The sequence below is a fragment of the Salvia splendens genome, chromosome 3, assembly GCF_004379255.2.
Source record: "Salvia splendens isolate huo1 chromosome 3, SspV2, whole genome shotgun sequence".
In the NCBI taxonomy this organism is placed as follows: domain Eukaryota; kingdom Viridiplantae; phylum Streptophyta; class Magnoliopsida; order Lamiales; family Lamiaceae; genus Salvia; species Salvia splendens.
In genome coordinates this window covers 22,848,772-22,872,538 of record NC_056034.1, presented here as the reverse complement: position 1 = coordinate 22,872,538, position 23,767 = coordinate 22,848,772, and the positions used below count along the sequence as shown (strand labels likewise).

General features: G+C 41.2%; 1 pseudogene; it reads left to right on the top strand.

Moving 5' to 3' along the window:
- Positions 1–13,084: 13,084 nt before the first annotated feature.
- On the top strand, positions 13,085–21,668 carry LOC121796754 (annotated as a pseudogene).
- Positions 21,669–23,767: the final 2,099 nt, after the last annotated feature.

The following is a 23,767-nucleotide window of genomic DNA, read 5'->3' as shown; positions in this document are numbered from 1 at the left end:
GATTTTACTTCACTCTTGTTCACAAACACACATCACTCTTATTCTGATCTTACTTCACTCTTGTTCACAAAACACATCACTGTTATTCTGATTTTACTTCACTCTTGTTCACAAAACACATCACTCTTATTCGGATTTTACTTCACTCTTGTTCACAAAACATTCACTCTTGTTCACAAAGCACTTCACTCTTATTCGGATTTTACTTCACTCTTGTTCACAAAACACATCACTCTTACTCAGGTTTTACTTCACTCTTGTTCACAAAACACATCACTCTTACTCAGGTTTTACTTCACTCTTATTCACAAAACACATCGCTCTTACTCAGATTTTACTTCACTCTTGTTCACAAAACACATCACTCTTACTCAGGTTTTACTTCACTCTTGTTCACAAAACACATCGCTCTTACTCAGATTTTACTTCACTCTTGTTCACAAAACACATCACTCTTACTCAGGTTTTACTTCACTCTTGTTCACAAAATACATCACTCTTACTCAGGTTTTACTTCACTCTTGTTCACAAAACACATCACTCTTACTCAGATTTTACTTCACTCTTGTTCACAAAAACACATCACTCTTACTCAGATTTTACTTCACTCTTGTTTACAAAACACATCACTCTTACTCAGATTTTACTTCACTCTTATTCACAAAACACATCACTCTTACTCAGATTTTACTTCACTCTTGTTTACAAAACACATCACTCTTAGCATGATTTTACTTCACTCTTGTTTATAAAACACATCACTCTTAGCATGATTTTACTTCACTCTTCACTCTTAGCATGATTATTTTTGGGACAATTCAACATTGATATTATAATTAGATCACAGCAAGAAGAAACAGAAAGGGGCTACATCTGAAAGGCATAGCTAAAATCTCACAAAATTCAAATACTACACTACATCCCATCATAAAAATTGCAACGATAGCTTATCACCTAATGTTAATTCCCTAATTAAAGGAAATCAAAACTAAGAAAAACAGAAGATAAATTGGGAAATGCAGGCTAAATCATATCATAGATCTGTGTGTTCCCGCTCGGGGTCAGATGCCACGATCATGTGCGACAAGATGTCGTAGAGCGGCCCGCCCTTGGCCATCGCCTCCTTCTTCTCCTTGATCACCGCAATGAGCTCCTTCCGGAGCGCCGCCGCCGCCTTGTTGACGGTGGCGGTGTTGTTGGCCGCTGGAAGAGTGATGATTGGAGACACCGATGTAGATTCCTTCGTCGGGGAAAGAGAGTCACTTGAATCGCGAAAATATTGATAATTTCCAATCGAATTCCTCTTCAATCAGACGAATCGACGGTAGGAGAGCTGAGAACTATTTTGCAGAAGAAGGAAGAGGAGGAGAAGAGAAGAAAGCGGTTTCTTTTTCAAATGCCAATGATGTAATCTAATTTTGGATGTGCAATGACCATTATACCCCCGCCTTATTATTGTGGAGTAAATTTGTGATTGAGAGAACTAATATCTCATTAAATTCAAAAATTAATACTAGCCCTTGATTTTTTTGATCTTGTGGCTATTATTTGTTCTCTAGTTATATGGTTAAGAGGTGTTTGCCATAGATCATGACCCTATATATATATATATTTGTAATCATATGATAACCCCCAATTTGTGTGATAACCCTATAACCAAATCTGGACCACACTTATTTTCTAATCTTGTGGCTGAGATTCAAACTTAGATTTACTTAATAAAAAAGGCGCAGAGGGTAAATATGTCATTTTCCTCATTTAATTTCTGAATTTCGCTCCATTCTTTCACTCTCACTGAATAAAATGATAGTTTTGCCGGATAGAATGATACTCTGAGTTGATACAATGATACTTTTACTGAAGGTATATACATAAAATGATAGTTTTGGCGGAAAGAATGATACTCTGAGTTGATACAATGATACTTTTACTGATTTGTAGGTATGTCCATAAAAATGATTAATTAACTAACCCATCTTCAACCAAAATAATGTTCCCACTCCATCAACGTTCTATAAGTTCTTCACTAATTCCTTAACGCAATATCATCCAATTCCCCTCTTCCATCTAATTAAATCCACCAAAAAAAATGTCACGATGAATTTGACAAAAAACAGCGGCGAAGCAGCAATCAACCTCTCCGAATCTAAATCCACCAAACCCAAAGTCGTGGCTTACACATCCGCAATTCCGCTCCAGCAAGCTCCGTGGAAGAGAGGTGCCTCCATTTTCGACTTCATTCTCCGGCTATGCGCGGCGGCGGCCGCCCTCGCCGCAGCCGCCACCATGGGCACCACCGACGAAACACTCCCTTTCTTCACGCAGTTCTTCCAGTTCCAAGCCAGCTACGACGATCTCCCCGCTTTCACGTAATCACACTAAACGTTATTTAATTTACAAGTAATTAAGTTTAGGTATGTACATAAAATGATAGTTTTGGCGGATAGAATGATAGTTTTGGCGGATAGAATGATACTCTGAGTTGATACAATGATACTTTTACTAATTTGTAGGTATGTACATAAAATGATAGTTTTGGCGGATAGAATGATAGTTTTGTCGGATATAATGATACTCTGAGTTGATACAATGATACTTTTACTGATTTGTAGGTATGTACATAAAATGATAGTTTTGGCGGACAGAATGATAGTTTTGCCGGATAGAATGATAGTATTTCAATACATAGTTAATCTTAAGCTAACATATATCTGTATCAAATTGCATTATAAATACACATTACAAATATCGATGAAATTAAAAATGAAATCAAACATAATTAATCTTAAGAAAGAATCAATCCCTTTTGCAAATCAAGCTGTGCATGTCATCAATTAATAAATACAAGTATTTCAAATCTCACACCACCCGCCTCATTCAAACACAATTAAAACTGGACCAATTCTTGATGAAACCTTATTTGTGGCATAGTCTTGCGCAATTCAACTACCAATTATGACAAAAAAACAAATAAAACTCCATTGCTCGCCACGTTCGCATTTAAAACAAGCTTCCAAATTCTTTGAATCAGTTTACGTCAACACCCGCCTACGAAAATCGATCAATATCGAAATCTCTCTATTTTGCGTAATATAAAGAATTTTGTACATCTAGCATAACTAGTTGCAGGTAAAATGATAGTTTCAGAAGGTAAAATGATAGTTTCTGTGTTTAGATTTATGAAAACCGTAGTTTCTGTGTTTAGATTTATAGTTGTTTCACTGATGTTAAGTGATTATGATAACCGTAGTTTCTGTGGTTAGATTTATAGTTGTTTCACTGATGTTAACTGATTATGAAAATCGTATGGCCTTTGTATTATGTTTACATGGTTAGATTTATAGTTGTTTTGCAAATAAGAGTGAAGTGAAATCATAATAAGAGTGATGTGTTTTGTGAACAAGAGTGAAGTGTTTTCTGAACAAAAGTGATGTGTTTTGTGAAAAAGAGTGAAGTGTTTTCTGAGCAAGAGTGATATGTTTTGTGAACAAGAGTGAAGTGTTTTCTGAACAAGAGTGATGTGTTTTGTGAACAAGAGTGAAGTAAAATCAGAATAAGAGTGAAGTGTTTTCTGAACAAGAGTGATGTGTTTTGTGAACAAGAGTGAAGTAAAATCAGAATAAGAGTGATGTGTTTTCTGAACAAGAGTGATGTGTTTTGTGAACAAAAGTGAAGTAAAATCAGAATAAGAGTGATGTGTTTTGTGAACAAGAGTGAAGTGTTTTCTGAACAAGAGTGATGTGTTTTGTGAAAAATAGTGAAGTGTTTTCTGAACAAGAGTGATGTGTATTGTGAACAAGAGTGAAGTGTTTTCTGAACAAGAATGATGTGTTTTGTGAACAAGAGTGAAGTAAAATCAGAATAAGAGTGATGTGTTTTCTGAACAAGAGTGATGTGTCGTTGAGAATTAAAGTTGTGCAATATTCATTGTTTATAAACTTGTTGCTGTGTGGGAAAAATGAAGTACCGCCGAGTTTGAGGACTCATATTTACAAATGTAATTTATCCTACATTGATTGAATTTATATTTACAAATAATTAAATCTATTGAACTTGAAGAAAACCCTCAACAACTAGATAATGTTGATATGCTATTTTATATCAAAATAAAAATTTATCACATTTTTAAATTGGATCACTGGGTTTGAAATTAAATAGCGACTCACAATAATCAAATTACCAATAGCTAGTTTCAGCATCTCAAATATTATATTTATACTCCCAGTATACTACATCTATTGATTTCATGAAATGAATAAACTCACATGAGTCATCTGATATTACGGATTAAACAAACTATATACATTCAATAACAAACTATAAAACATCAACTTCAAACTGGTGTGCTTGATTATCTTATAACTCTCTGGATTCAAGATCACAGCTATATCCGATCATTTTGAAACAATCATTTTATCATTTCAAACTATCATTTTATCCACTGAAACTATCATTTGAAACTATCATTTTATCATTTTATGCAAAAGTATCATTTTATCATTTGAAACTATCATTTTATCTTTTGAAACTATCATTTTATCCCCTGAAACCATCATTTTATTAAGTGCAACTATCATTTTATCCCCTGAAACTATCATTTTATCAAGTGCAACTATCATTTTACCATCTGAAACTATCATTTTATATAATAATATAAGCTTTCAATACAACTTTCAATTTGTTGCGATTTTATTAACAAGCTAAAATCTCCAAATCAAAAATTAAAGATCAGTATTATTCCTTTCATTTTTTAAAAGTACTGCTATTTTCATTTGTCGAAATAGGGCGTTTTATGTGTAGCCTTTATATGCTGCTTATTGTAACATTTAAAATATGTCACCAAAATATACATGCAAACAAATTTAATCACACCAATTTCTTTATTTACTCAAATATGCAAACATGACAACAATTCACACTTACAAATGTTTGCCACCAAGGACCAAATGACGGCACAGTAAAAACTCAAAACAAATGATACGAGCATTATTTAGTTAGTTAAATTAGAGATTTGCGTATCTTTTCCACATCTTTGTTTATTTGCGTATCTTTTCCATATCTTTGTTTTCTTGTTAAATAAGTTAGTTATTAGCATTATAAATATGAGTTATTGTAATCATTTGAGAAATCAATCAAGAATATCAATATTATCGTTCATTCTCTTCTCCAAGTGAGAAAACCGTCGTGCTCGACGGGCACTCGCCCGCGACAAACATTTATCGATCGCCGATCTACGGACGCCGATCAGCCCGATAGGAGGTTTATCCTATCAAATTGGTGCTTTCATTGAGAGCTCACCTCCCAACACGCCGATCGAATCACAGCTATGTCGCTGCCCGACGGGAATCCACCGCGCACAGCAACTAGCCACACCGATCGAATCATAGCTACGTCGCTGCCCGACGGGAATCCACCCGCGCACAGCAACTAGTTATGCCTTCCCACCATCTCGAACCGAAGTTGCGCCGCTGCCCGACGGAAGATGTTCCGCGCACAGCACCAGATTTGGTTTCTGATGTTTTCGACTCTCTTCATTGTGTCGTAGTTCACACCTTGAGGACAAGGTGGATTTCAACCGTGGGGGAGTTGATACGAGCATTATTTAGTTAGTTAAATTAGAGATTTGCGTATCTTTTCCACATCTTTGTTTATTTGCGTATCTTTTCCATATCTTTGTTTTCTTGTTAAATAAGTTAGTTATTAGCATTATAAATAGGAGTTATTGTAATCATTTGAGAAATCAATCAAGAATATCAATATTATCGTTCATTCTCTTCTCCAAGTGAGAAAACCGTCGTGCTCGACGGGCACTCGCCCGCGACAAACATTTATCGATCGCCGATCTACGGACGCCGATCAGCCCGATAGGAGGTTTAGCATTATAAATTGGGCTGATCGGCGTCCGTAGATCGGCGATCGATAAATGTTTGTCGCGGGCGAGTGCCCGTCGAGCACGACGGTTTTCTCACTTGGAGAAGAGAATGAACGATAATATTGATATTCTTGATTGATTTCTCAAATGATTACAATAACTCCTATTTATAATGCTAATAACTAACTTATTTAACAAGAAAACAAAGATATGGAAAAGATACGCAAATAAACAAAGATGTGGAAAAAATACGCAAATCTCTAATTTAACTAACTAAATAATGCTCGTATCAACAAACCACATGCAAATCAGCAAATCTCAATCAACACAAGGCTAATTAGCAATTAACAAAATGGCAATTGTTCCTAATCTCCCCCTCTTTCCCAGTGAGCACATCTATATATCCCATCTTCACCATCGCCGCCCCAAACTTCTTCCCTCAAACCGCCCCATATTTGACATTGTCCACCACCAGATGCCTCGTCAGCTCGCTCTCGAACAGTGTCTGATCCGAGGTCAGCAGACCCGTCCTCAAATTTTTATATTTACAGAACAACGGTGCGTCGTGATCTCGATTCATTCACAAATCTAAGCAGATTACTCACTCGTATACGCATACACTCTCTATCTCTACACATACATTAATATACGGTGGCGACATGGCGACTGAAGAGGCGGAGGCAGCGCAGATGGACTCGGACGGGGACGGGGACGGGGACGGGTTGTTGGTTTTGGAGGATTTCATGAAGATAGTGGAGGGAGTGGGAGAGGAAGAGAGACAGAGCGATTTGATAGGTCAAATTTTGATATATCCGAAATGACAATTTTGCCCTTATATAACCGAAATATGATAGTTTTATTTGATAAAATGATAGTTTTGTTAGATTAAATCTAGACCACATATTTTAAAAATATGTGGTGGAGATTTAGTTATAGGGTTATCACATAAATTGGGGTTATCATTATAATGCACCCCTATAGGAGTATAAAATTTGTGCATTAACATACGTATCAATGAATTGATAGTCTAAGCGTGCTTGAAATATGGGCGCGAATTCAGTGGTCCTTGTTACATTTCTTGCATCTTAAAACTTTAAAAAGAATTGTGTGTTGTAAGCAATGAAGCATATTATAATTGATGTCACATTTGCATCCGACATAAATTTTCATGAAAACGTGTTGAAAACAATTAATGATGCCATAATTTGATTAATTAATAATGTCATAGTTAGTAGCAGCCTGTAACTTCTATTTAGAAGCAAAACTGCGGATCAGAGGCTTAGAGCATCCGCAGCGGTGGCGGTTGGCGCCACCGCCGTCCGTGCCAGCGGCAAGGCGAAGGACCGCCACCGCTGCAACCGCGCCGCTGGCACGGCGCTGCTCGATGTATCGAGCACGTCCGTGCCAGCGGACGCACACGTGGCGGTCTCCCATTCGCCAACGGCATAGCCGTTGGTTTCAAACTTTTTTTTATTTTTTTTTTTAAAAATCGGATTTTTATTAAAAAAAAAATTATATCCGTTTATAACCGTTTTTCCCCACTTTTTAATTTTTTTTTTATTTTTTTTACCCCAAAAATACACACTTTCATCTATAAATACCCTCAATTTCACTCCAAAAAATTCACACTTTCACTACACAATTCTCATCATCAATCTCTCATATCCATTTTCATCTTCCTCTCACACCCTACAACACCACTATGTCCGGTAACGACGACAACCCAAGCGGCTCTCACGGTTGGAACCCCGAATGGTTCGGTTCGCAACCGTTTCATAGTCCGGAAACGGAATATTCGGCCCCTCCTCTCACCCAAGATTCGGGCGTTCCGAGTGGCTACCGGCCATACCCAATCGACGATCAAGGTGCCTCCGATGGGCGCTACGGGTGGACACCGGAGCCTAGGCCTCGCGCCCCTTCCCAAATGCCGAATCCTCCATCTCGCGCCGGTGTCCGCACACCGTACTCACCGGCGGAGATGGAAAGATTGTTCAAGGCGTACTTGGAAATCTCCGAAGATGCGGTGGTTGGAACGAACCAATCCGGCGATCACTTTTGGTGGCGCGTCTCTAGCCGGTACAATGCACACCGGCCGTCGGGAACGATCGAGCGCAACGAGAGTATGGTGCGCAACTGCATCGGCCGAGCCAACGAAGAAATTGCCAAGTTCAACGGCTATTTCATCCAGGAGTCCCGGAATGCCGGGAGCGGCCGAAGCGAGGTCGACATCATCACCGCCTCGCTGAGCACCTACCAATCCATGAACGGTAAGTCGTTCAAATATCTTAACGTTTGGCAGGAGACGCGGACGCACCCGAAGTATAAGGGAGGCATAACATCCTCCTCTAGCGGCTCCTCCAAACGCTCACGGTCGGCATCCCTATCCGACGCCGGCGAAGAAGTGGCTAGCCAACTCGCCGAAGCTAACTTGGGTAGCCCCGATGCCCAACCAAGCGGTTCCCGACGCCGACCGCAAGGTAGGAAGAAGGCGGCGGCCGAACGACGTCGCGCCGCGACTCCATCTGCCCCTGCTCCCGAACCCGCACCCTATGTTCCACCTCCACCCCCGAACAACTCGTTGTGGGCCCTTTTGGCCCAACTCAATTTGGCCGATAGGTCAACTATGACCCCCACGCAACTTCAAACGCACGAGTCCATGATATTGGGTCTCCAAAAACAATTGGGGTTGGTGCCGCCGGATGCGTAGTCTTCCTCGGGTTATATTAGCCAATAATTATGTAATTTTTAATTTTTAGGAGTTTAATTATGTAATTTTTAATTTTTAGTATTTTAATTATGTAATTTTTAATTTTTAGGATTTTAATTATGTCTTTTTATTTTATTTGTAATTTGTTATTTTTATTGTGGTTTTTTTAATGAATTTTAGTATTATGAAAATGTTTTTGTGTAATTGAATTTTATATTAATTGTGCTCGTCCTTGCGGAAGAGCACAGTTGTGGGTGTTGTGCTCTTGCCAGAGAGCAGGCATGAATAGTACCGCCCGGGCCCACAACCGTGCCGCTGGCAAGAGCACGGTTGTGGATGCTCTTAAGAGCACCAGCATCGCGTCTCGATGAGGGCTCCGTCTCGTCCCCAGCCAGTCTCTTGTCTCGCCGCGGAGAGGCAGCGCGTGAGACAGCTCGCCACACGCGTTGGCCACATGGCGAGCGTTGGTTCGTCCTTGACGCCTACTCGCCGGCCCGCGAGTGGGCGTCTTTAATTTCCGTTGAAAATGTTTTTTTTTTGTTTTTTTTAAAATTCAGGAAAAATTAGAAAAATAAAAAAAATCCCAAAAATATAATAGCCATTTATAGCCGTTTTTACAATTTTTTGTATTTTTTAAGCCCCCAATTACTTCTATAAATATCAAATCATTCCCACAAATTAATCCACCATAAAAAAACTCCCTATTCTCACTCAAACATTCTACATTCTTCATCTCAAAACATTATTCTTCTCCCAAATTCAATTCATTCATGGATCTATTTGAGCAAATGCGTCGAATAATGGAAAAATCGTTAGAAGAAGATCGACGTAGGAAGGAGGAGTAAGTCGCGGCGCCTCAAAGGCGATCCCGGATTTACATCCATCGTAACCGAGAGGAAGCCGCCGCAAGGTTGGGAGGAAGCCTTGCGGCGGCTTCCTCCCGGTTACGATGGATGTAAATCCGGGATCGCCTTTGAGGCGCCGCGACTTACTCCTCCTTCCTACGTCGATCTTCTTCTAACGATTTTTCCATTATTCGACGCATTTGCTCAAATAGATCCATGAATGAATTGAATTTGGGAGAAGAATAATGTTTTGAGATGAAGAATGTAGAATGTTTGAGTGAGAATAGGGAGTTTTTTTATGGTGGATTAATTTGTGGGAATGATTTGATATTTATAGAAGTAATTGGGGGCTTAAAAAATACAAAAAATAAAAAAAATTGTAAAAACGGCTATAAATGGCTATTATATTTTTGGGATTTTTTTTATTTTTCTAATTTTTCCTGAATTTTAAAAAAAACAAAAAAAAACATTTTCAACGGAAATTAAAGACGCTCACTCGCGGGCCGGCGAGTAGGCGTCAAGGACGAACCAACGCTCGCCATGTGGCCAACGCGTGTGGCGAGCTGTCTCACGCGCTGCCTCTCCGCGGCGAGACAAGAGACTGGCTGGGGACGAGACGGAGCCCTCATCGAGACGCGATGCTGGTGCTCTTAAGCCTCTGATCCGCAGTTTTGCTTCTAAATAGAAGTTACAGGCTGCTACTAACTATGACATTATTAATTAATCAAATTATGGCATCATTAATTGTTTTCAACACGTTTTCATGAAAATTTATGTCGGATGCAAATGTGACATCAATTATAATATGCTTCATTGCTTACAACACACAATTCTTTTTAAAGTTTTAAGATGCAAGAAACGTAACAAGGACCACTGAATTCGCGCCCATATTTCAAGCACGCTTAAACTATCAATTCATTGATACGTATGTTAATGCACAAATTTTATACTCCTATACTTTTTTAGAAAAATAAAAATCCTAGTAATGAGAAGAATATGTATGTATAGAATATAGGACTTTACCTTGTAATAACTGACAATCAATCAAGTTTGGTTTCAGCCTTATTCTTTGCTTTTCAAACAGCACAAGTGGGTCATTAATGATGTCCATGGAATTTTGAAATTCCATACTCTCTATCCAAAAAAAATAGACCACATTATGAATGACAGAAATTTTAATATGGAATTAATAAAGTAAGAAAGAAGGGAAAAAAGTAAGGAAAAAATAGTGTTAGTGAAATATGAGGTCTATATTATTAGTAGTGTTTAATTGTATTAGACAGCAAATGTGAGGTCCTTTTTCAAACTTGATCTATTTTTCGTGAACAACCAAAAATGACAAATGTGATCTATTTTTCGTGGACGGAGGAAGTATTTAATACTCCCTTCGTCTTCTGAAATAGATCACATTTGCCATTTCTGAATGTCATTTAAAAATAGACCAATTCTATATAAGAAAACATTTTTCCTCTCTATTGAGGTGAGTCTCATTCACTACTAAGAGCATCCACAATGGCTTTCGCCCAGCCATAGCCTAACCACAAACTTCTCCTGCCACATCATCAGCACTAAAAATCCTCCTGCCACATCATCAGGACAAGCAAATAGCCCAGCAATAGCCTAGTCACATCACTCCTAATTATATAAAACAAATAATTGACAATCACACAAAATACGGAATTAAATTTACGACACAGATACGGAAAAATGCAATAATATTATTTAAATTTAAAAAAGTACATTAAAAAAATACATTAATTTAAAATAAAAAAAATTCGCTCGCCTATCGCTCGCCGGTCCGGAGCCTGCAATGGCGGCGAGCGGACCGGCGAGCGCATCGCCAGCGCTCGCGAATCGGCGTGCGCTCGCCGATTTTTTTGCCCAAATGGTGCTCGCCGGTTACAATGGTTCGGCGAGCGAACCGGCGAGCACCGGAGATCGGCTAGCCGGTCCGCTCGCCGCCATTGTGGATGCTCTAATAATAATCCAATCACTTTTTTTATCTTTCTCTTACTTTATCAATTGTATTAAAACTTATGTTATTTCAAATATTTCTATTCTTTAGGACGAAGAAAGTACTAAATGAATTTTCATTTTGATATCGAAGGGTGAGAAACTAGTTAATCCTATTTATCTGTCAAACTTTACTGACAATTTTATTATTTTAAACGTTAAATTGTGAAATATGGATCATACGCTACCTATAAACTAACGTAGTCAGACTAACATGTAAATGACCGGCAAAGATTTCATATACTCCCTCTGTGAGAATAGATCATATTTCCTTTATCGTTCGTCATATGAAAAATACTTTATATCCATTTATGTCATTTTTTTCTTTTTTTCCTTTTACTTTATTATTTATGCCCCACCAATCACTACACAATTTCAATTACCTTTCTTCTCTACCAATTATGCATTAAAACTTGTGTCAATTCTAAATGACCTATTTCTATGAGACGAAGAGAGTACTACTTCTTTCTTACTTCCATAAAAAATAGTCACATAAGTATATGGCACGAGTTTTAATACAAAATTGGTATATTGTGAATAAATAAAAAAATTGTGAGTAAAGTATGAGAGATAAAGAGAAAATATAAATAATAGGACGAAATAGAAAATGTGACTATTTTTCGTGAATGAATTGGTAATATTTTATGATAGATGCTAATAATATGCATGTTGCCAAGTGCCAGCTATTTCACAAATAAGTAAGTATATTTCAGCTATGTGTGTGAGTTGACCAGACAGTAGAAATATTAATAATATCTGAGGCTAAAGGTCTCAGATTCGAGTCCTGCGTGGTGCGGCCTTTAAATTTACGTAGATTTAACCATAAAAAAAGCAAGTATATTTCAACAGGGACGTATTCATTTAATAACCAATTCTTATTGTATAACTACATATCATGAATATTGTATGTACTTGTAATAAATATTTTATGCACTTATAATAAACATGTAGTGAACTATTCCAATTTTTCTGAAAAGTTTATTCCAATTTTTATGAAAAGTTACTTCCAATTCACAATTTCGGACAGAGTATAAGTTTAGGGCGGAGGCAGGGTCAACATTGGGGTTGACAAAATCTCAAACGCTCGATTATAGTATAAATTCTCGGTGTTCTTCGGAAGGTGGTGGCGTCGGACCCCGTGCGACCCATCTCTGTCCGTCATACCAGCGAGTTTATACTCCCCTGCTTGTTGTTTGTAGTCTTAGATTCCCTCCATCCGCTATTAGTTGATACGGCTTGGGTTTTATGAAATTTAAATTAAGTGAATAGAAAATGTTAGTGATACGTGGATTTAATTTTTTAATAATAATTTTTTAATAATAAATTATGAGTAGAATGAATTAATGTGTATGTTGTATTGCCAAAAAGTAATAAAACGTAAATGTGGTAAATACGAAAAGGAAAATAGAGAAATAAGTGAGCTAGTAGTAGCATCTAATCGTCCAATGACATTAGACTTATTTTATTTTGTGAACTAATTTATCATATTGATTGATACTCTATCGGCTATCCATCACCTTGGGCGTCGGTATATATAATTCATTTCGTAGCGGCCCAAATGATGAGGCCGAAGAGCCAATTTTGACATGGAAAGCCTAAAAAAGGCCCAATATCAAATCCGACTCTTAAACCCTAATCGGTCCCATACTCTCACTTTCTGGGGTTCAAACTGTAACAACAAAATCACACTCTAAGAATTTGTTGTGTTGGAGCGATGTTGAAGTGGCAGAATCAAGCGAGAGCGCCCCGAAGCTCGTCTGTATTTGAATTCCTTCACATTAAGCTTCACTTTTTTTATGCGATTTTAACTATTGTTTGATGAATCAAAATTGGATCGTTGCAGGTGGAAACTCGGAAGAAGACGCTTATACTTCTCGGGACTAAAACGGCAGTGTTTTTGAATTCAGTATTAACCGAAATTCATCATCTGAAGAAGGATAATTCTATCAAGTATTCTAGAAGAAATGATAAAATTAGGCCTTTTGAGAGCGGCGGTGAAACTTCTCTCGAGTTTTTCTCGCTCAAGACTGATTGCAGTTTGTTTGTGTTATGTTCTAAGCTACTTTTGCATTTTCAATTTCAAAATTGTCTTCTTTTTGTTGTAAATTTCTATAAATCGTATGATGTGCTTCCAATTGTGATGTTAAAAGTGACAGTAGTGATGCAAAAATTGTTGTACAACACCGAGTAAATTTTGTTTGTAATTTTATTCCTTTATGTATTTTAGGCATATTTTATTATCCTACTTGCACTACTAAATCTATGCGGTTTCCGTCTAAAATTTCCAGGTAGCTTAAAAATTAATCTAAAATATCATAAACATTTCACGGTTCAACTAATAATAAGATTTTTGCTGATTTGAGAAATAACTAAAAAATGTAAAGTTTTTGATATTTTAGACTAATTTTAAAGTTCATGGAAAGTACAAAATTTTGGCCAAAGTTCATGGTTTTAGGTACCAATATCCATATTTTTTATTGATGGTTTTTTACTTTTGTTTTGGATAATAGTTTAGTTTAGTTTAGTTTAATTTAATCATGCTGCTTTTCTGTTCTGCAGTTTGCTTCACACACGAAGAAGCGACCAAACAATCTAGTAATTGGACGTTTCTATGACCACGACATATATGATCTTGTAGAGGTGGGAATTGAGAATTTGAGAAGCATAGGGTGTTTTTCGTATGATAAGAAGTTGGTCAAAGCCCTTGTTTGCTTTCATCGGAGAAGCTTTTGAGAGTGTTAAGGAAGTCTTGCTTGATCTATTCCGCGGAGAAGTATGTCTTCTGCTGTTTCGCTAGAACCTGGCTGGGCTAGATCGTGTTTATGTTGAGGTGGGAATTTGTGATTGTTTTCTCATCCGTTGTTGTAGGTTGGGAGTGTGCCACTCGCTAACAAAGCAAAGGGAGTGAAGAGGGAGCGACGGGAGAAGGCTAAGGGGACAACACCAAAGAAGCAGAAGCAGAAGCAGAATGATTTTTGTTTAATCCTTATAACCAAAAGCATAGCATGCATGGGGGTCTATTGACCAAATGGGTGGTTGTATCATTTTGTGGTAATGCCCCAGGAATCAATTTTGCGAAACTTCCTTGACCCCGCCTCATTAACAGCTGTTGGGAAAGGATAAAATTCCAAAAGGAAACTTTAAATGAAGAATACAATTTAACTTGCAGGAAGCATAACTAAAACCAATTACAGTAGACATATCCTAACACTACTTGTGCACAACAAAAACCCAAATTGCAATAAACAAACCAGTAGACACACAGCAAATTCAATCGATTCTAGGGCATAAGAAAAATACAAAGCATACCGATCAGAAGTGGAAGCCCCTCGTCGATTTCTCGAACACGATGAACGCCCTCCTTCGTTTGCAGCTTTCCCCACTTTGTATGGCAGAGGGGATTTAAGTTATTTCACAATTGCGCCTAAAATTTTCGTTTTACAACCTCTTCAACCATTTATATTATACTCAAACTCGTAAACATGTCAAATATGATTTTATTTTAAATCAAGCTTCAAAGAATATTCTCTATATATCTTTTTAACTCACAAAATTTGAAAAAAAATTAGGTTTGAATTTAATGTAACCTAAATATAAGTATTTTTTTTCCAAAAACAAAAAATGAGATTGGTTTTGGAGTAATATCCATTTTGGATTTTTAGTGTATTCTTGAAGATAGTCTTAGCGGGGTCCACATTTTCGCCGAGGTTAATTTGACGGAACAGTTAACTTTGGACCAATTAAGATCCAGAGTTGAAATGTTTGGAATCTAAAAATTCAAAAGACAATATTTATGATTAAAATTATAAAATGAGTATACGTTCGGGATTAGTTTTGGACTTTATTAAAAAAATGAATAACAGCACTAAAATCCAATCCAAATCCGGAGGCGTTATTTGGGCAAGCTTATGTGGGCCCTATAGTTTCACAACGGCACAATTTACAAATCTACTAAAACTGAAAGGAGGAAAGGCCCATGTTTTCATGCAACAGTGAGACTTAACTCTTAAGATCTGATGAAGATAATCGCGACAAATGCACAAATGGCAAAGTTTGATTGGTTAAAAAGACGATATATATACAGCAATGAGTGAGGTGGCATCCACCGCCTTAGGCCATCCACAATAGGCGCCCAGCGACCGCCCAGCCGAGCGCCGGCGCTGGGCGGTTCGCTGGGCGATCTATTGCAGCCGCCCAGCGGGCGATTGGAGAGAGAAACCGCGCAGCGCTGGGCGGTCCGTTCGGCGCTATTGCAGCGCCCGCATCGCCCAGCGCACCGCCTAGCGCGAAAAAATAAATTTTTTTTTTCGAAACACTATATATACGCGCTTTCTTCGTCATTTTCATTCGCACCACTTGTTTTAACGAGTATTCTCTCTATCTTAATTTCTGTTCAAGATCAACAACGGTAAATGGATCTCAACAACGAGCCTAGTTCCGGAAGTAGCGGGTCACAAACTCCGGCGATCCCTGTGGTAAGTGGATGGGGACAGGTGCCCAGGTACTACAACATGTACCCGTGGCAGCAGATGATGCCCGGGGCACCAACGGGGGGGAGTCCGCCGGGGGGGTTTCCGCCGATACCGAGCTGGGCACCAAGTATTCCGACCCCAACGGGATGGGCACCGGGGATGCAGATGATGCCCGGGGGGCCACCGGCGACACAGTGGACTCCGGGGGTCGTACCGGCTACATAGTGGACTCCTGGGGGGTCCCCAGCGACGGCGGGGGATGTCTATCGCCCCGGTTTTGATTTTTCGACTGGGTCTTCGCACACATCGACCCAAACGCCCTTGGGGTTTGATAGTTTCTCCTTAGATGACTTGGGGTTTGATACTCTCGGAGCTCCGGTGACTGTAGGTCAAGGGGGGGGCAGGGCCGGGGCGTGGCGCCCCAAAGAAGAAGGGCAAGAAGAAGGTCGGCGAGTCGTCGCAGCCGGGTGAGGAGGAGGTACGGAGGAGGTGGACGGACGACGAGAACGTCGCCCTCAGCAAGGCGTGGGTGAGTGTTTGCGACGATCCTCTCGTTTCGAACGAGCAGAGGATCGTCAACATGTGGGGCAAGATAGCAGCAGCCTACAAGAGATTTTGCCCGGAGGGGAGGACCCGCAACGGGGAGGATTGCCGGAAGGGCTGGAACCGAATCAGGGCGGCGGTCTCCCGATTTTCGGGTTTGTACACCAACGCACTCCGCATGATGAGCAGTGGCCAAACGGAGGATGACTGCAGGAGAATAGCGGAGAAAGCCTTCCTAGTGAAGGGGCTATACAAGGACTTCACCTACTGGAACTGCTATATTGTACTGAGCGAGTCCGAGAAGTTTCGAGTAGGTGTGGACGCTGGCTGGCCGAAGAAGCAACGACTGAACTACACCGGCGATTACAGCGGCAGCAGCGGTGGTTCCCACGACCTCCCCGAGACGACGCAGGAGTTCCCCACGCCGCGGTCGGTCGGTGGCCGACCTCGACCGATTGGGCGCAAGCGCGCTCAGCAGGCGGCGAGGGGGAACGCCGGGGCTTCCCAAGAGGTCCAGTCGGCATCCCCCCTTGGCCACTCCACCCGGGAACTCAAATTCTTCGCTCGCGCCCAAACGCGCGCTCAGTTGATCAAGATGATGGCCGAATGGCGGGTGGCGACGGATCCCGTGGAGAAGAGCGTGCTTCAAACCTTGCTCATGAGCCTGCAGGATGAGTTGGAGGCGATACGGAGGGAGGACGGCGGCAGCGGCGGCGGTGGTGGCGGCGGCGATGGTGGCGACGGCGATGGTGGCGACGGTGGCGACGGCGACGGAGGCGGCGACGACGGAGACGAGGAGTGAATTGTCACTCCTTTTTATTATTGTATTTTTTTAAAAATTTATGTATTTTTTTTATTATTGTATTTTTTTTAATTAATGTACTTTTTAAATTATTGTACTTTTTAAAATTTTAATAGTATTATTAAACTTTTCCCGTATATGTCTCGTAAATTAAATTTCGCATATTGTGTGATTGTTAATTATTTCATTTTGTATATATTTGTTAATAGTGATGTGGATATTAGTGGCTAGGCTATGACTGAGCTATTGCTGGGCTATTTGCTTGTTTTGATAATGTGGTAGGAGGATTTTTAGTGCTGCTGATGTGGCAATGGCTGGGCTATGGCTGGGCTATTGCTGGGCTATTCCTATTGTGGATGACCTTACTAGTTATGCCACCAATACCTATACATATAACCATCATCTTCATTTCACTTCAATTAAAGATCATTGAAAGGACCTAGGTGCGTAGGTGTCGTTCAAGCAAGGATATATCCTACTGATCAGGATAGAGATCCTAACTAACCTAGACCTTGGTTTCAAAGATTCCTCAACCCACTTCTACTGATCAGTATAGTGGTTGTAAGGGTCGAATCCTACAGAGATGGTGCGTTCTTAAACTACCGCGGTGACAATTGGAAGATTTGGTTAGCTACCACGCTTGGGTTGAGTTTCTACCTAGGCTGGAACTTAAAGGAGGTGTTCTACTGGTCAGACGGTAAGGAAAACATTTGGAATGTAACTGTGTACGTGGAATGGGGAGACAATTTTGTAACAGAAAATATTTGGAAGGTACGTGTTTCTATTTTGGGCTAAACAGAATATTCAGAGTGTAGTGGAAGTTTGATGACTAGGCTGACAGGGCTTAACTAAAAGTGAAGGACAAAAGCAAAAGCATCTCGAAAAGTAAGTGGTCCCCTCCAATTGAAATAGACATCATCTTCTTCAACAAACACTTCCAAAATTCAGATAACAATTCCAGATTCAAACACGGAAAACTCAGATTAACAACTCACAAACACAGATCCAAAACTAAGAAATCAAATCTGAAATCAAACACTGAAACTGGACTTCTGCATACTGGTCAACATGAAAGAACGATTCAGAAATTAAAACTAAGCTTTGCATGCAACGATCTACTTTCCGATCAAACAGTACTTGTTTATCTATCCTAAAGAAATTGTTACGTAAACGGAATTGAGAGATTCAGCACTTTAAACACCGAGAAACTTTAGATCTAAGCTAACTAGGCAAGGGAATAAAGAAACACCACAATAAACGAAACGGAAATCAACTTCATAGCATAAACACGTTCGGATCTTCAACAAAGTGCTTCAAAAGCAGAAAATATCCAAAGGCAAACAAGATCCAACGTAAGGAAAGCGAGAAATTTAAAACTACGAAAGCAATGTAAAAGTGTTTTGCCACTCCGGGCGATGAGACTCTAAACTACGATCTTGCTGGCTGGAATGGACGATGACTGGAATTCTGGGAACATCTGAACGTCAAGTGATCATGGCTACGGCGAGGCAAGAAGCGGGACACGGCTGAAAGACTGAAACTACCGAGAAAACTTTCTACCTAAAGATGGTGGTGAATGAGTGAATGTGTCTCTATCTCTCTCTCCAATTTGGCTTCCTTTTATAGGGAGGCTACCCTTGATTTTAGGGTAAATCCTCGTTGCAATTTGACTTCTTTGCCCTTAATTGTGGGTAATCCGTCCCAGCTATCCGTCTTCTCCATCTCAAGCCGTTTTAGCACGAATACTGATCAGTATGAGATCATGCTGGCGCCTCCTTCACCTGAACATTCCGAAACTTCCCTACTGGCTAGAATGCTTAACCTGCACACTTTAAACAACTGTTTTGCAAATATAATCAATTAAGCACATCATACTGACCCGTAACCAAGGCCTAGAATACGACTTATCAAACTGCTCACACTTACCACATGCTTGTCCTCAAGCGTGAAGAACAAACAAAGAAAAGAATAAGTCGAATTCTAGCCTGGTTACTCCCCTGACCGACTCTACCTAACTTAGACTCTAAACTATGACGCAAAGAAAAACACAAACAAACACAGAGAAACATCATAAAAGACTGAAAACACATAGATCGGGCTATATTTTCAACCATCCCTCCCCTCTGGATCAGGTGCAATCCGGCCTTAGACAGCCTTGAACTTCTGCCACCCCCCTTTTCTCTTCCAGTCAGTATATCTGTTTGTCAAGATCGCCCACACTCTCGGCCCAACACTAGGTTCGCTCAGTCACTCATACCTCACCAGGAATGTTAGGACTGCATTCTCTCATTATGCTCACCACAATTGCTTCGGACTTAGATTCCACGAGCGGCTACTGAAGGACTTATAGGCTTGTAACGGGGTTGTTGGCTTGTAATGTTTTCGGTGGATGTTCCTAAGGCTCTAAGGTTCAAAATTTCTATTTTTATTTATGCGGGGGGGAGACTGTGTATATTAGGCTTCTGATCAGTTGCTTTCTTTAGTTGACGCTTCTGGCTTTGGTCTCCACTGGTCAGTAGCATCTTGTGGCTTCGCCACCCTTATTCCTTCATTCATCTCTTTTTTTGTGGTCAAATCTTTCTGACCATTTTCTTCATTTTCTCGGTTCCCTCTTTTTTTTTTTTTTTTTCGTTCCTTCGTGGCTTCGCCACCCTTATTCCTTCTTCTCTTTTTTGGACTGGGAATGACTCCCTGGTCGATTTTCTTCTAACTTTTTCGCCCAGCTGGTTTCTGCTTTTCCGCACTTCTTCCTGGCCAGTAAGCTCCATTTGTTTCATGCCTTACACAGTCCCAGTCGGCTGGGGTGTTTATCTGGGTATATAAAAGGTTAAGAAGAAAGGGTTCTAAAGGCGGTTTTTTTTTTTTTTTTTTTTTAAATGGGGGGGGGGTTCCTACTGCCTTCAGTATTTGCTACCCGTGATCACTTCACCCTAGGCGAATTGTGGCAGCCTCTCTTTTCTTTCCAATATATGTGGAAAGTGGTTCCACTTTAAGGCTTATAACTCACATTTTTAGAGGGCTTTCGTGTTTGGCTCTAAGTATGGGCTTTTCTCTCATACTCACCTCATCTATCCTGACTAGGAGGTACTAACGGGGATGGTTTAGGTTTTCCAGCATGTCCTATCTCCCTCAATTCCCCTCACCTTCAGCTCAAGACGGTTGAGTTTTAAGCCCAATCACACACAACATAAAACTAGACCTAACAAAACAAAACAAAAGCACAAACACAAAGACTACACATATATACATACATCCTACTGGCCATTGCGTCCCCCCTCTCACTTCACAAGTGTCTGCCCTCAGATAAGGCTGTGAAGTGGAAAAGGTAATGGCCAGTACGATGGCACACAGACAACAAACAGCAAAACTAAAACAAAAACTTCTCACACTTAGACTATGGAATAGGCTAAGTGAGAGAGGTTTTATCACCTATACAGAGATCAACAAAACATAACCACAAACACATATATACAAACTCCTCACACTTAGACCATGCAATGGGCTAAGTGTGAGCTAACATGCATGCGACATCAAAACAAAGAAAGCATGCTCCAAAGAAACAAACCCTTAACTTCTCACACTTAGACTATGGAATAGGCTAAGTGTTATGAAGTGGGGTTTGCGCACAAACACAAATTATACTACCTAAACAAAAACCAACTCATAACAACAATACGAAAAGTTAAAAGAAAAACTGAAACTTAAAAAGAAAAACTAACTTGGTCAGTAGGGGGGGGTCTATCGGAGTCTCCTGCTCCTTCGTGGGGCAGGTGGTGCAGGTCGTTCTATCGGTTGGTCCTCCGGTTGGTCTGTCTCCATTCCAGCTTGGTTCTCATCATCCTTTGCCGGCTCCTCGGCAGTTGCCGGCACCTCGGCTTTCTCTTCCTCTTGCTCCTTCACTACGGTCTCTGGGACTTGTGGTTCAACATCCTGGCCAGCATGGCCGCTTGGTCCGGTATCCTGGGTTACACTGCCCCTTACTCTCATAGCTTCAGCCGCCCTCTGATGGCTCACCTCCTCTAGGATATTGTCGATCATGGACAACATCCTATTAATCTCCGTCTGTATCTTGTGGTTCTCCTATCCTAAATTAGTCACGATCACTTCCATAGACGCTTGCCTCTGGGTCAGTATCCTCTGCTCCGCAGATTCCTTCAACACCCGTTCCACTACTGATGCCAATCGGATCATTTCTGCCCTCATCTGGCTGTTCTCCTCCGCCAATTCAGTAACCGTCCTTTCCAATAACGCGACTCTTCCTCCTGCCGTGGCTTCCTCACCCATTGCATAAAATTGCGGTCGTCCCACCCTCATGTAGACCGCATTTGTCCTAACGAAGTAAGGTATGTCGAATAATCCCGGTGGCCGCACCATGGGCAGCGGAGACAAGTCTTCAGCCTCAGTGATAATGAGGTTGTTGCCTACGAAAGCTCCCAAAATATGGCAAAGAGTGAGGTTTCTGGCAGGGTGCGTAGCGATCAAGTGGCACTGATATGCCGTCCAAAATCCAAGATGCAGCTTGCGTCCCTGTCTTGCGCACCAAAGGAGATACACCTCCGTCATTGAAGTGCGGACGGCTGAGTTAGATTGGCCCAGCAGGTTGGCATCAAGGTGGAGCTGTATTAGTCGCAGAACTGGATCATTGAAATGGATGGAACGGGAAACAGTGGACGCGAATTCTCCAGCGCCGGGGTGAGTAAGTTCAGCCCAGGCCTCCTGTTGATCAAAATCCACGTGCCTACGAGGGATACCCCTCTCCCTGTCTCTCCACTCAGAACTGATCGCTTCTTCCAATGTACACATGCCCATCCGACATGTCCACTCTATCAAGTTCATACTAAACTCTGCCGCAAACAATCTAAAACTAATAGACACTTCATCCAGGTCCGTTGTCACCTTAAACCGAAAGGTAGTGAAGAACTCCTTCGCTAATCTCACACTGATACGTGGATCCCCATTTTGCAGTAGCCACTCAAAACCCAAAGCATTTATATAAGCAAGGAATTGGTCACGAACACCTAGTTCATCCAGAGAAGGGTAGTGTATTACCTTGCCGCACTTAATTTCCTTGCTGCCATCGTCCAGACTCTCGAAGGTATCCTTCAGTTTCTGCTTCTCGAAGAGTTTCATCTCCTCGGTGATCTCATTTGTGAAATCCATGGTCCATCTTCTATATCGGAGCCTCTCCACTGGTGGGTGGACAAGCTCTCGGTGATCACCTGGGAGCGACTGTTCCCCATATTCCTCCTCTTCCACGGACTCATCACTATCCGATGCAGACTCCTCACTAATCTCATACTCACTATCACTCTGCTCTTGCCGGCTCGATGGGATCCTCTGAGAAGCTTCGGTAATCACAATTCCTGTGTTTGCTGCCCTGGACCTCTTTGTTACTGCTTTCTTCTGGATTGGAGCCTTCCCTTTCCTCTTTCTGGCTCGCTGATATTGTGCTTCTTCCTCCTGAGCAGTAGGCTGTGCAGGTTCACCCCCTGCCTTCGTTGGAGTGGCTTGTTCTTCCTCGCTCTCGATCTCTACTGGGTTCTCAGCCGTGCTTGTCTTGGCCTTGCTGGCTGCTCTTTTACCCAGGCATCGCTGAGATACCCGCACCTTCAGAACCAATTGCCGCTTCACTGGGTGGGGTTTTAAGACGGGAGGCGCCACAGCTTCCGGTACTTGAGTGTCTACGGTTGGTCTCTCCTCATCTACTTGTATTCGATCATCCCCTGCTTCCACTTGGGTATCAACTGGCTCTGGCCCTTTCTCTTCACTCTGTTCTTCCCTCTCCTCTTCCCCTACTGACTGGGATGCCTTATCCTTCGGTATGGGTTCTGTAAAAGCTTGTTCATCCTCTCCTACTGCCTTCAATGCGAGGTCTAGACCCTCAGCCATTAGAGCAGTATCTTCCCTGCGATTCACCTCTTCCACTATTGATTCAAACTCCGTTTCCGTCATGAGGCCGCGCTTTTGGGCCGACTTATTCAGGTCGATCTCCTCCCTAATTACTTCTTGGCGAACCGCTTCCACTTCTGGCGTCTCCTCAATTCCTTCTCCCCCTTCCTGGTCTTGTTGCTCCCTTCTCAGCCTTTCCGCTCTTTCTTCTTCATCAGAGGCATAATAAGCCGCAATGGCCTCGAGATCCTCAAGTTCGGCTTCCTGGGTCGTCGGAAAAATTCCTTCCGTCTCTGTCATTTCGGCTTCAGTTGGGGGGTTGCTTTCTTGGGGAATCATCGACGGAATCGGCAATGTAGATGAAATAGGGGTCAAGGGTTGCGTAGTGGTTACTGGCATGGTTGCCGCATGAGTTGCTCCGGCTCCACTCCCTTGGTTAAAATACTCTAACTCCGCTGCCCAATTCCTATTCGGATCCTGCAATCGGAGAAAACTCCGCCATTGCATCCAGAGAGACCATCGGCGGGGCTTGTTGTGTTGGCGCGGGACGTTGTGGGTTTAGTGGTGGTGGTATTTCAAGGTTTCCTTCCTCACTGGTTTTCTTTGAGGGCGGTTTGATTTTGG